The sequence below is a fragment of the Echinops telfairi genome, unplaced genomic scaffold (assembly GCF_000313985.2).
Source record: "Echinops telfairi isolate 266 unplaced genomic scaffold, ASM31398v2 ScPeMD7_7467;HRSCAF=8505_1, whole genome shotgun sequence".
Taxonomy (NCBI): Eukaryota; Metazoa; Chordata; class Mammalia; order Afrosoricida; family Tenrecidae; genus Echinops; species Echinops telfairi.
In genome coordinates, this window is record NW_022111368.1 from 5970356 (window position 1) to 5980053 (window position 9698).

Genomic DNA, 9698 nt, shown 5'->3' on the forward strand with positions numbered 1-9698 from the left:
GACAGATGAACCCCTCAGGACCAGTGGTGAGAGTGGCGATACTGGGAGGGAAGAGGGAGTGTGTGTGTGTGGAGGGGGTGGGGGGTGGATAGAAAGGGGGAACCAATTACAAGGATCTACATAATATAACCTCCTCCCTAGGGGATGGGCGACAGAAAAGTGGACAATGATACTTCTAAAAGGGAGGTTTTGCAAGCACTAGAAGCACGTGTATTGCTGCTGCACTCTGGGGGCGCTGTTGGGTAAGAAAGAGTTCAACTGCTTGCTAACCGCAAAGTGGGTGGTTCAAACTCACCAGCGCGCTGCTGAATACAAGATGAGGCTATCAGTGGCTGGGAAAAGTTGTCAATGCCACTGACAACTCATGGCCCTGTGAGTTTCTGAGACTGTAACTACTTATAGGGTTAGAAAGCCCCATGTTTCTCTCGCTAAGTGTCTGGTGGTTTCAAACTGTGGGCCTTGTGATTAGAGCCCAATAGGTTACACACTACATCACCAGGGAACCTTCAGGAAAGAGTGACATCCTCCGAAATCCGGTAGAAAGTCATTGTGACTTGCTGGCAATGGGTTGAGGGAGTCCAGTGCTGCCCCGTGGATTACGCACAGAACTGCTTACCCGAGTCTTTGGTTTAAACCCAAGAGCACAATCCACTCCGTGAAAGAAAGATGAGACTAAAGTCCCAGTTGGGGCTGGATAGAAACTAGGTCAACATTGTCCAATTAGGAATGTAGTACCAGACATACTCTCCCCTTGGGTTCTGTTTCAGTGGGTTCCCCGCCCCCCCCATGGGAGATTGCTTCACCGGTTTACCCACCAACAGCAGTGTAATCACCTTCCCTGCAGCATATCTGCCCCCTCCTCACATGGTGACTAGCGTTTCCAGTAAGGTACAGTGAACACGCTAGTGGCGTACCTGTGGACCTGGGCAACCTGAGCTCAGTGCAGTACGACAGCAACGGACAGGTCTTCTCCCTCCCTGACTTCCGCCGAGGTGAGGTCTCCATCAAAGTGGTTTTTAAGATGCGCGTGTGAGGGAATGATATATAGTTCATAGTCACTAGGCAGGTGCTCACTAAAGCAGTGGTTCTCAACCTGTGGGTCACGACCCCCGTTGGCAGTCCAACGGCCCTTTCACAGGGGTCACCTAAGACCATCGGAAAACACATATTTCCGATGGTCTTAGGAACCGAGACATCGCTCCTCTATCCATCTCCAGGTGGGTCTGCCCACATGCAGATATGCCCACATAAGAGTACCCAGCATGAAGACTGTTACCCATGCTCTACCATGCTTCAAGACAAACTTTCACTGATTTGTCATTAGAAATAAATATTTCACAATATATAATTATGTATTGTTTCGGTGATGAATCGCTATGCTTTAATTCTGTTCAATTTGTAATAATGAAAATACATCCTGCAGATCAGATATTTACATGATGATTCATAACAGTAGCAAAATGACAGTGATGAAGTAGCAATGAAAATAATTTTATGAGGAACTGTATGAAAGGGTCAAGGGTCACGGCACTAGGAACCACTGCACTAAAGCATTTTGAAGAACCAAAAAGAAACAAAAGCCAGAGGGTTCAAACCAGAGGAATGCCAATTGATCCTCCTCGTGAGTGATTTTGTAGAGCAGGGCTTTGGAGACTGTGTTCAGGGTTTTCTCAGGCTCCTTTCTGTTCCGTTTCGCTTGCCTGCCTCTCACCTGCCACACATGGAGAATTCCACTGTCTTTTAAACTTCATTTGCTGGCAAAGGCTATAGCTAACCTGGCTCAGGTAGGAAATGAGAAGAGATAAAAATATGACAAACAACAGAAACATGGATGAAGAGAGACAGCGGATGGTGAGGGATTTGAAAAAATATTAATTTATCATTTATCAAGGTTTCATGAGGTTGAGAGGGTTAGGGAGAGAGGGACACAAAAGAAGGAGCTGATACCAAGGGCTCAAGTAGAAAGAATAATTTGTAAAAGGATGATAGCAACAGACGTACAAATGTGCTTGACACAATGGATGTATGGATTGTCATAAGAGCTGTAAGAGCCCCTAGTAAAGTGATTTTTTAAAATTAATAACAACATTGGAAATGCTCACAAGAACACTTAGGAGACAAAGGGGGCTATTGTGAATTTTCTTTACTAACCTCAGTAACGTCAAAGTGCCTTGTTTGGCTAATAGTAGGGAGAACACAAGTGAAATAGAAGGGACCAGGGAAGACAGTATTATCGAATGAAGAGTGGGAAGGAGAAGGAAGTCCACCATCTCAGGCATCACTTGGCAGCTCCGAGCTGTGCTATAAAACATACCAGAGAATGCACGGGTGGCAAATAGCACAGCACTTCATTTCTTTGGCAAAACATAACAAGTAATGTAAATCAGACATAAATCTCGTTTTAAGAAAAAAGTAGAGGAAGCTTCTAAAAGTGAGAGTGTATGAAATTATAAGGCCAGAAATGAGGACCTCATTTCATTAACGATGTGGATAGCCAATTCAAAATTGCTGACTGTGTCTGAAAATGGTCCAATCTAGGTAAAGTGGGCAGAGAAAGCTGGACTGGCACTTGCACACGCATCTGGCGATGACAAATAGCAAAGACTTCAGAATCCTTGGCATGGATGAATTATGACTTAATTGTACCACCCAATCTTCTTTATTCATCCGCTTTCTCTCTTTTTCTTTTTAAACGACTCCTGGGAGCTGAACTTTAAATAATAGTCTGAAGGAGGGAACGAACACAGTCTGCAGTTGTCATGGATGCACACCAATGCCCAAAGGTTGGATAAAAAGGAAAGAGAAAGGAAGAATTCCTAACAGAGAATGATGTCAGCCAAACAAGGGAGGGGCAGTGACATAAGTTGTATGATTCATATATAGGATTATTTAATCAGTTTGTAGGTAACTAAATTTATTTAAACTGAGTCATTGCTACAACTCTTAAATAACCTAAAACAATGGTTAATAATGATTCACACATAATGTGATGCTAAGATTACCTTCTTACAATATCATTTTAAATAATTACTCTTAGCTTTGTTGAAACCCCCCCCCCCCCCCCCCACACACACACACACTCATAGGGCCCACATGTATACTGTGTCAGACCATAATGACTTATAGGGATTTCAATGGATTGCTTTTTAAGTAGGTCTTCAAGCCTTTCTTCCCTGGCTGCCTTAGTCAGGAGGCTCAATGGAACCCCTTCCAGCATCAGAATAACATCCCACCCACCACTGACTGAAGGGTGGTAATTGTGTTTGAAGTGCCTTTTTCCAAGAATCAAACTCAGGTGTCCCACAAGGGAACAGAAAAATCTATCAGTACCCTAGCAATGCCTCAGTTCTCTGAAGATTGTGTGTGTGTGTGTGTGTGTGTGTGTGTGTGTGTGTGTGTGTAAAGAAATTTGATTTGTACAAGGAAGTGAGGGAAATCTGGAATCACTTTTCCAATATGAAAGTAGCCACAAACCTCTTCGCTGACCAGCCGTCAATCATTCCAGTAAAATGATATAAAACATGAGGATCCAATGAAGGAGGTGGTTAAGAGACAGATTGGTATCCTCTGCCAGCATCCTTTGCTCTTTTATCTCTGCTGGGGTTGTTGTTTGTGTGGCATCAACCCACTCCAACGCCTACCAGCTCTAGGAGAGCTGGTAGACCTGCCCCGTCGCTGTTTGGGATAGGCATTGGGCCGCCATCTGAAAAGTCAGTGCTCTGCAGGATGCTCTGCAGGAGAAAGATGAGGCTGTCTGCTCCCATAAAGAGAAACCTTCTATAGGATCACTATGAGGCAGCGGGTTACTCATTGGGCTGCTAATCCCAGGGTCCACAGTTCAAAACCATCAGCTGCACCACAGGAGAAAGATGGGTCTTTCTCTTCCTCAGACTCAGCAACCCATGGGGGGCAGTTCAACTCTGTCCTATAGGTCACTGGGAGTCAGAATCAATGGCATGGCAGTGAGGTTGAGGTTTTTATTGATTTTATTAGTGGCGATGAAGTCCGTGGCAGTGGGTTTGGCTTGGGGTTAATCTTGAGGAAGTAGATGGCAAGATTCTTATTCTCCTGTAGAGTGGCTGGTGGTTTCAAACCACTGACCCTCTGGTTAGCAGCCAAGGGCTTCCCTGTTCTCTTTGTGTTGAGAAAAGAGGGATCGCAGCTGAGTACCTTCTCAATGGAAACACACAACAGGACCTGGAACAGAGCATAAAGCCAAACCAAACGAAATAAACTTGAGAAAAGGCTTCTATTCCACTGGACCCGCTCACGTTTTCACGCCTCCCAACAAGACGGAAAGTCTGAGGAAAAATGCAAGTCTGTTGACTTTGCGTGCTTGCTACGTCAAGTTCCGGAAAGGCTGCTTCTCTACCGGTTTTCCCAGATGTAACCTTTCATATGGTTTCTACCACACAACAAAATAATTGGCTTCATAGAAACAAAAGCATATTCATATTTCCCTTCATGCTAGTCTGACTGCAGAAGCATTCACGAGGAGGAAAAGGGTGTTTATTCTTGTCCTGGGAAGTGAGACGCTTGAGTTTCAAAAGCAAAGCTTTTATTTGAAATGTGTTGACAGTTCCATGTTGGGCTGCTATTGCTTCTAGTCCAGGTTGTTAATCAGTACAGCGATTAAAGAAGTAGCTGTTTGACTGGAGCAACAGCAGAGTGTGTAATGGATGGTTAGTATGTCTATAACGCTAGTCCCAAATTGCCAAGAGTGTTTTTATTAAGCAGTCTGTTTTCATCTTTCGGCCCTGGATGGTTAGCACGAAACGAAGAATTAGCCTTTATCTTAAAATAAATAAATAAATAAATAAATAAACAGTGATGCCGAAGGATGGATGGGATATCTTTTACTGTTTGAAGCTACATACAGCATCAGCTAGAAACTCAATTCCCTTAACTGAAAAGATGATCCTTTCATTGTCATTCTAATGGCTGTAGGAGATCATCTGGGATTTCCTTGCCTTTAATCAAACCCTGCCCAAGGAGAGCTTTGAGCCAGCAGTATGGGGGTGGGGTGGGGGGTGGGTTCTAACTCCAGGACACTAAGGCTCTTCACTGCTGCAGCATTTCAATAAGCTGTTGTGAATACCAGGATTTCCTTCTGTTTCAGAGGATGGAGACATGTTCTCTTCATTGTCGTCCCGCTTGTTACCAACACAGGTGTGCTGCTATTTATTGTTGCTGCAAGCCTGGGGCCAGTATGTAAGGCCCGCAGATGTGTTCCATCTCAAATAAGATTTCCTCTCTGAAGTGTGTTGCAACTCTTCAGGGATTTGTACCTCTTTCGTGTTCTTCAAGCATGATATATCAACTGTGTGCAGAAAAACGAAAGTAGGCCCGGTAAACATGAGTGACCTCATCTTAGATATGCGGAAATTTGAGCCTCAGAGAGAGCTCCTCGTCTTAGAGATCAGTGTACTGATGAAAATATTCCACACGGTTAATATTTAGTTTTAGTAGGAAGGTCACTAGACAGAGACCAGCATCTAGTTCTTCCTATGTAGTGCTCTTTCCGCTGCATTGAACTCGATTTATATCTTTTAATATAGTCATATAAAGATTTTATTTTTTTCACATTACAAAACTTGAAAGGGATAAATTATGTATCTCAGAACTCAATGTGATCAAAGGGCTTATATGTTCCTTTATTAGCCCTAGCAAATTTCACCTTGTAGTTAGGGTCTTTTTTTTCTTTTTTCTTTTTAACATCTGTAATCCACGCCCTAGATGAAGGGGAAAATGAGCTGATTACATTCCGTAGCTGACCAATTCTGATCAGAATCTTTCTTCCCCAAACGGAGCCTAGTCACCCTTCAATAGCCTAGGACTTTGAAATTCTAGCTCCTACCTTTGTTTCCTTGGGTAGGGAGGGGGTGGGGACAGGAGCAGCAAGGGGAAAGAATCAAAGGAAGGAAGAGAAGACCGAGGAGAAGAGCTGGGGGCGAGGAAAGGTTCGGAAGACATTCTTTCCCCAGTGCTCAATCTGAGAGGAGAGACCTAGAGGCCACTAGGCCATCCGTAGGGAATGATGGGTGAAGAGACGTGATCAAGGTGTGAGTCGGAGGAATGGTCACTTCCCATTTTCTCCTTGGGCAAAGCAGCATGTGAGCAAATTTATGAAATGGTTTTGGTCCAGCCTCTTTGTTTGCAGCATGCCAGTCTTTGTTCCCAGGGCTATGCCACCTCAAAATCCCAGAGAGGCCCTCTCTGATACCCTTAAGATTCCTGACAGCCTCTCCCTTCCTGCAGCCCACTCTCCCTCATCCCTGCTGTCTCCCACCCCAGGGTGCCTATCACCTTCCCTGGCACCTTCGAGGGGATGTCTCCTGGGTAGTTAGTGGTTGACGGACTGTCTGCTTCACCAGCATGTCTGCTCCCTCAAAAAGGATTGGTGCGTGGAGTTCACTCCCGTGTCTTCAGCATCAGTACCCATTGCCTCATAGTGCTCCCAAGACTGTGATCTTGGGCCGGGTAGACTCCTTGCTCCCTTGCAGTGGCTGGTGAATGCACCAGGGTTCTATATTTCCAACCTAAGGGACAGCAAGGGGGACATGGTCAATGCTCTATATGATGGGATGTGTATGTAACAAAGCATGAAATGATTCCATGTATTTTATATAGAGACAAATGAAAGCTTGCTTCAACATGGACGAAATCACAACAGAAGCCTAGCAGTGGCAATACTAGGGCACGGTTTTGAGGGGAGGGTCAAAACAAATTTCAGCTGTTATCTGTATGCCTTTATGGAAAACATACCCATGCATTCCATTGGTAATTAAAATGATGTGTCAGATTTGTAGTTGGTAAATTCATGCCATTTAAGAATAATGTTGTATTACGTAAGTTTCGTTATTTTAGACATTTGTGAACAAACTGCAAATCACATTAACTGCGTTTGGCTCCAATGCATTTCTTGCTTTCAAATTCCTAGTTAGCCCATTGTGTGTTTTACATTACTAGCCCTGATTTCTCAAAGCAATCACAGCTCACCGGTTTTGTAATTTGAACTAGTAACCATAGGTTTGGAAATCTAAGTATGTTACTACCCCCTTTATAAGTCATCTCAAGTCAGTTCCCGCTCATGACACCCATTTGTATGTCAGAAAGGAACTATGTTCTTTAGGTTGTCTGAAACTCAATGTCATGGAATCAGTGATTCCTCATTGCAATCCTATAGGACAGAGTAGAACTGCCTCTGTGAATTTCCAAGACTCTAACTCAGCGGTTCTCAACCTGTGGGTCGTGACCCCTTTCGGGGTCGAACAACCCTTTCATAGGGGTTGCCCGATTCATAACAGTAGCAGATTTACAGTTATAAAGTAGCAATGAAATAATTTTATGTTATGCTTGGGAGGTCACCACAACACGAGGAACTGTATGAAAGGGTCACGGCATGAGGAAGGTTGAGAACCGCTGCTCTAACGCTTTATGGGAGTGAAAGCCTGTCCTCCCATATGGCAGCTGATGTTCTCAAACTGCTGACCGTGGAGTTAGCAACTCAACATGTAACCCCGGTGTCACCAGGACTCTCTTTTCCAGAAATACATTTCCTCTTCTTCCTCCCAGGGCCCTCCGGGTAAACTCAGGACCAATCTTTCAATCCGCAGCCATCAGCTACTCCAAACTGGCACTTCTACGAAGTATAATTTTGAGGGAAAATCAGGGAGCAGTGGTGTCTGGCAGAGACTCCTCTTTGTTGGCGGACTCTTGTCCAGAGCAGTCTCCAACGACGAGGAGTGTTGTAGAGCTACTCAGAAGGCTCGAGGAGACACTGATGGTGCACTGGGCTTCTTGGGCTGGTGGTTGAAGCCCATTAACTCTTCCCCAGGAGAACAAGGATGTTGGCTGCTCACATAAAGACTTACACTCTCAGCAACCCTATGCAGTGAAATTAAACTAAGCCGCAGTTAGGACCCATCTGATTTTCAGTATTTTCCAGTCCTTCAGGTGTTTTATTGGTCTAAACATGCATTTTTTTAGGCCGGCTGTATTTTCAGGTGACTGTTTAAAATAATCCCTCCAGAATTGTGTGCATATAACTGAAACTTTCTGCCTTGGTTCTCCCAGGCCAAGAAAAATGACTGGCAGGCATTTAGGCCTGTGTTGAACATACTAGTTTTACATGTTATGTCATTTATGTAAAATGAAAATCTTTGAAACTAATTCTGAGTGGAAAAATAAGTGGCATAATCTGATTTTCACACATTTTATATGAATCAACTGGTTCTAGGCTGGTTTCTACTGTGTAGTTATTGAATGCTAGATTCATTTTAAAGCCATCTGGAGGGATGACTAATGGGGAAGTACATCTGTCAGCGAGTCGATTCATCGGAGGCCAAGGGTGCTGCTTCAGAGCACACAGACCCGCAGAGCAAGGGACGCGGTGGGCTTGGCAACGCTCTTCCCCCATTTGGGAGAGCTTGCGAAATGATAAGCTGAATTGACATTCCAAACAGAGATTTTCCAAACTTTGGGTTGGGGGAGACTTTAGGACAGGCAAGGAATGGTTTACCATGCGGGACGTGAAAAGCAAAGGCTCGTGTCATCTATTACTGGCAATAGTGGAAGGTGAACTTTTTATTAGAATACTAGAGTTGCTGTGGATACCATGGAACAGATTTAGGATAAAGAGGCAGAACAGAGACGCTGACATGACTTACTCAGGATTAGACAGACAGGAAGCAAGCAAGAAAACAAATGAGAACTATCATCCCAGCACCCCCGTACTATTTACTGGTGTGTGTGTGTGTGTGTAAAGTGGAAATCAAGGAAGGGAAAGAAGGGGATTTAGAGAGGAAGTAAGAAAGGATTTGCACAAGACAACCCCCAAATTAGAATGAAATATGTTTCTTATTTGTGTCAATTCATTAACAATAGAAAAAAAATATATATATATACATATATATAATTAACATTGTCTTCACAATCATCTTCTAACATAATTTCCCAAGCATGGCCTAGATTTCATTGTGTGTCTTTGTAAAATATATCATCTTTGAAGGATGTGCTCTTACAGTGCTGAGAACTGCAAAATTAACATTTTACTATAACATTAAATAAAATCAGTGGGATGAAGGATTTATTATTTCATTAATCTAAACTAGGGCAGTAGAGAAAAGATATAAAAATGAGAAGGAAAAACTGTTAAAATTTTAAGCACCCTCTACTTTTTTTTTACATCTTCTAAGAGGAGATAATTGTATTAAAGCTCTTGGCTCTTATTGGTACAATAAATTAATGGTTTATAACCTTTGTTTTATTACTCAAGGAGCACTTCATAAATCAACTGCAAGTACAAACTAGGAAATAGCTTATACAATAATTTCTTGCTTCTATTCATTTTCTTTCCCTGGAACTATCAATGTTGAACAGAATAGTCATTAAGGAATGAAGAGTGTCTCTTGATATTATGTACATTCTAATGGGGAATTAATAGAAATATAGATTCAGATAGATACACAAGGATAAATATATACCCACATAGATAAACAAAGCATGCTGTAGAGTTGACTCTGATACATAATGACCCTGTCGAGAACTTCCCAGATGAAATCTCTATGGGAGCAGATAGCCTCTACTTTCTTGATCATCACAGGTAGGAGATTTGAACTATGTATCTCACAGTTAGCAGTCCAATGCCTACTCCACAGTCATAGTGCTACCTGGGTAATCTTCCTCTATCTCTCTCT

General features: G+C 43.1%; 1 protein-coding gene across 1 annotated transcript in view; it reads left to right on the forward strand.

Moving 5' to 3' along the window:
- The window catches only part of MYO16 (myosin XVI), a 580058-nt gene that overhangs the window by 442215 nt on the left and 128145 nt on the right, over window positions 1-9698 (forward strand). The gene's annotated exons all lie outside the window — the stretch shown is intronic.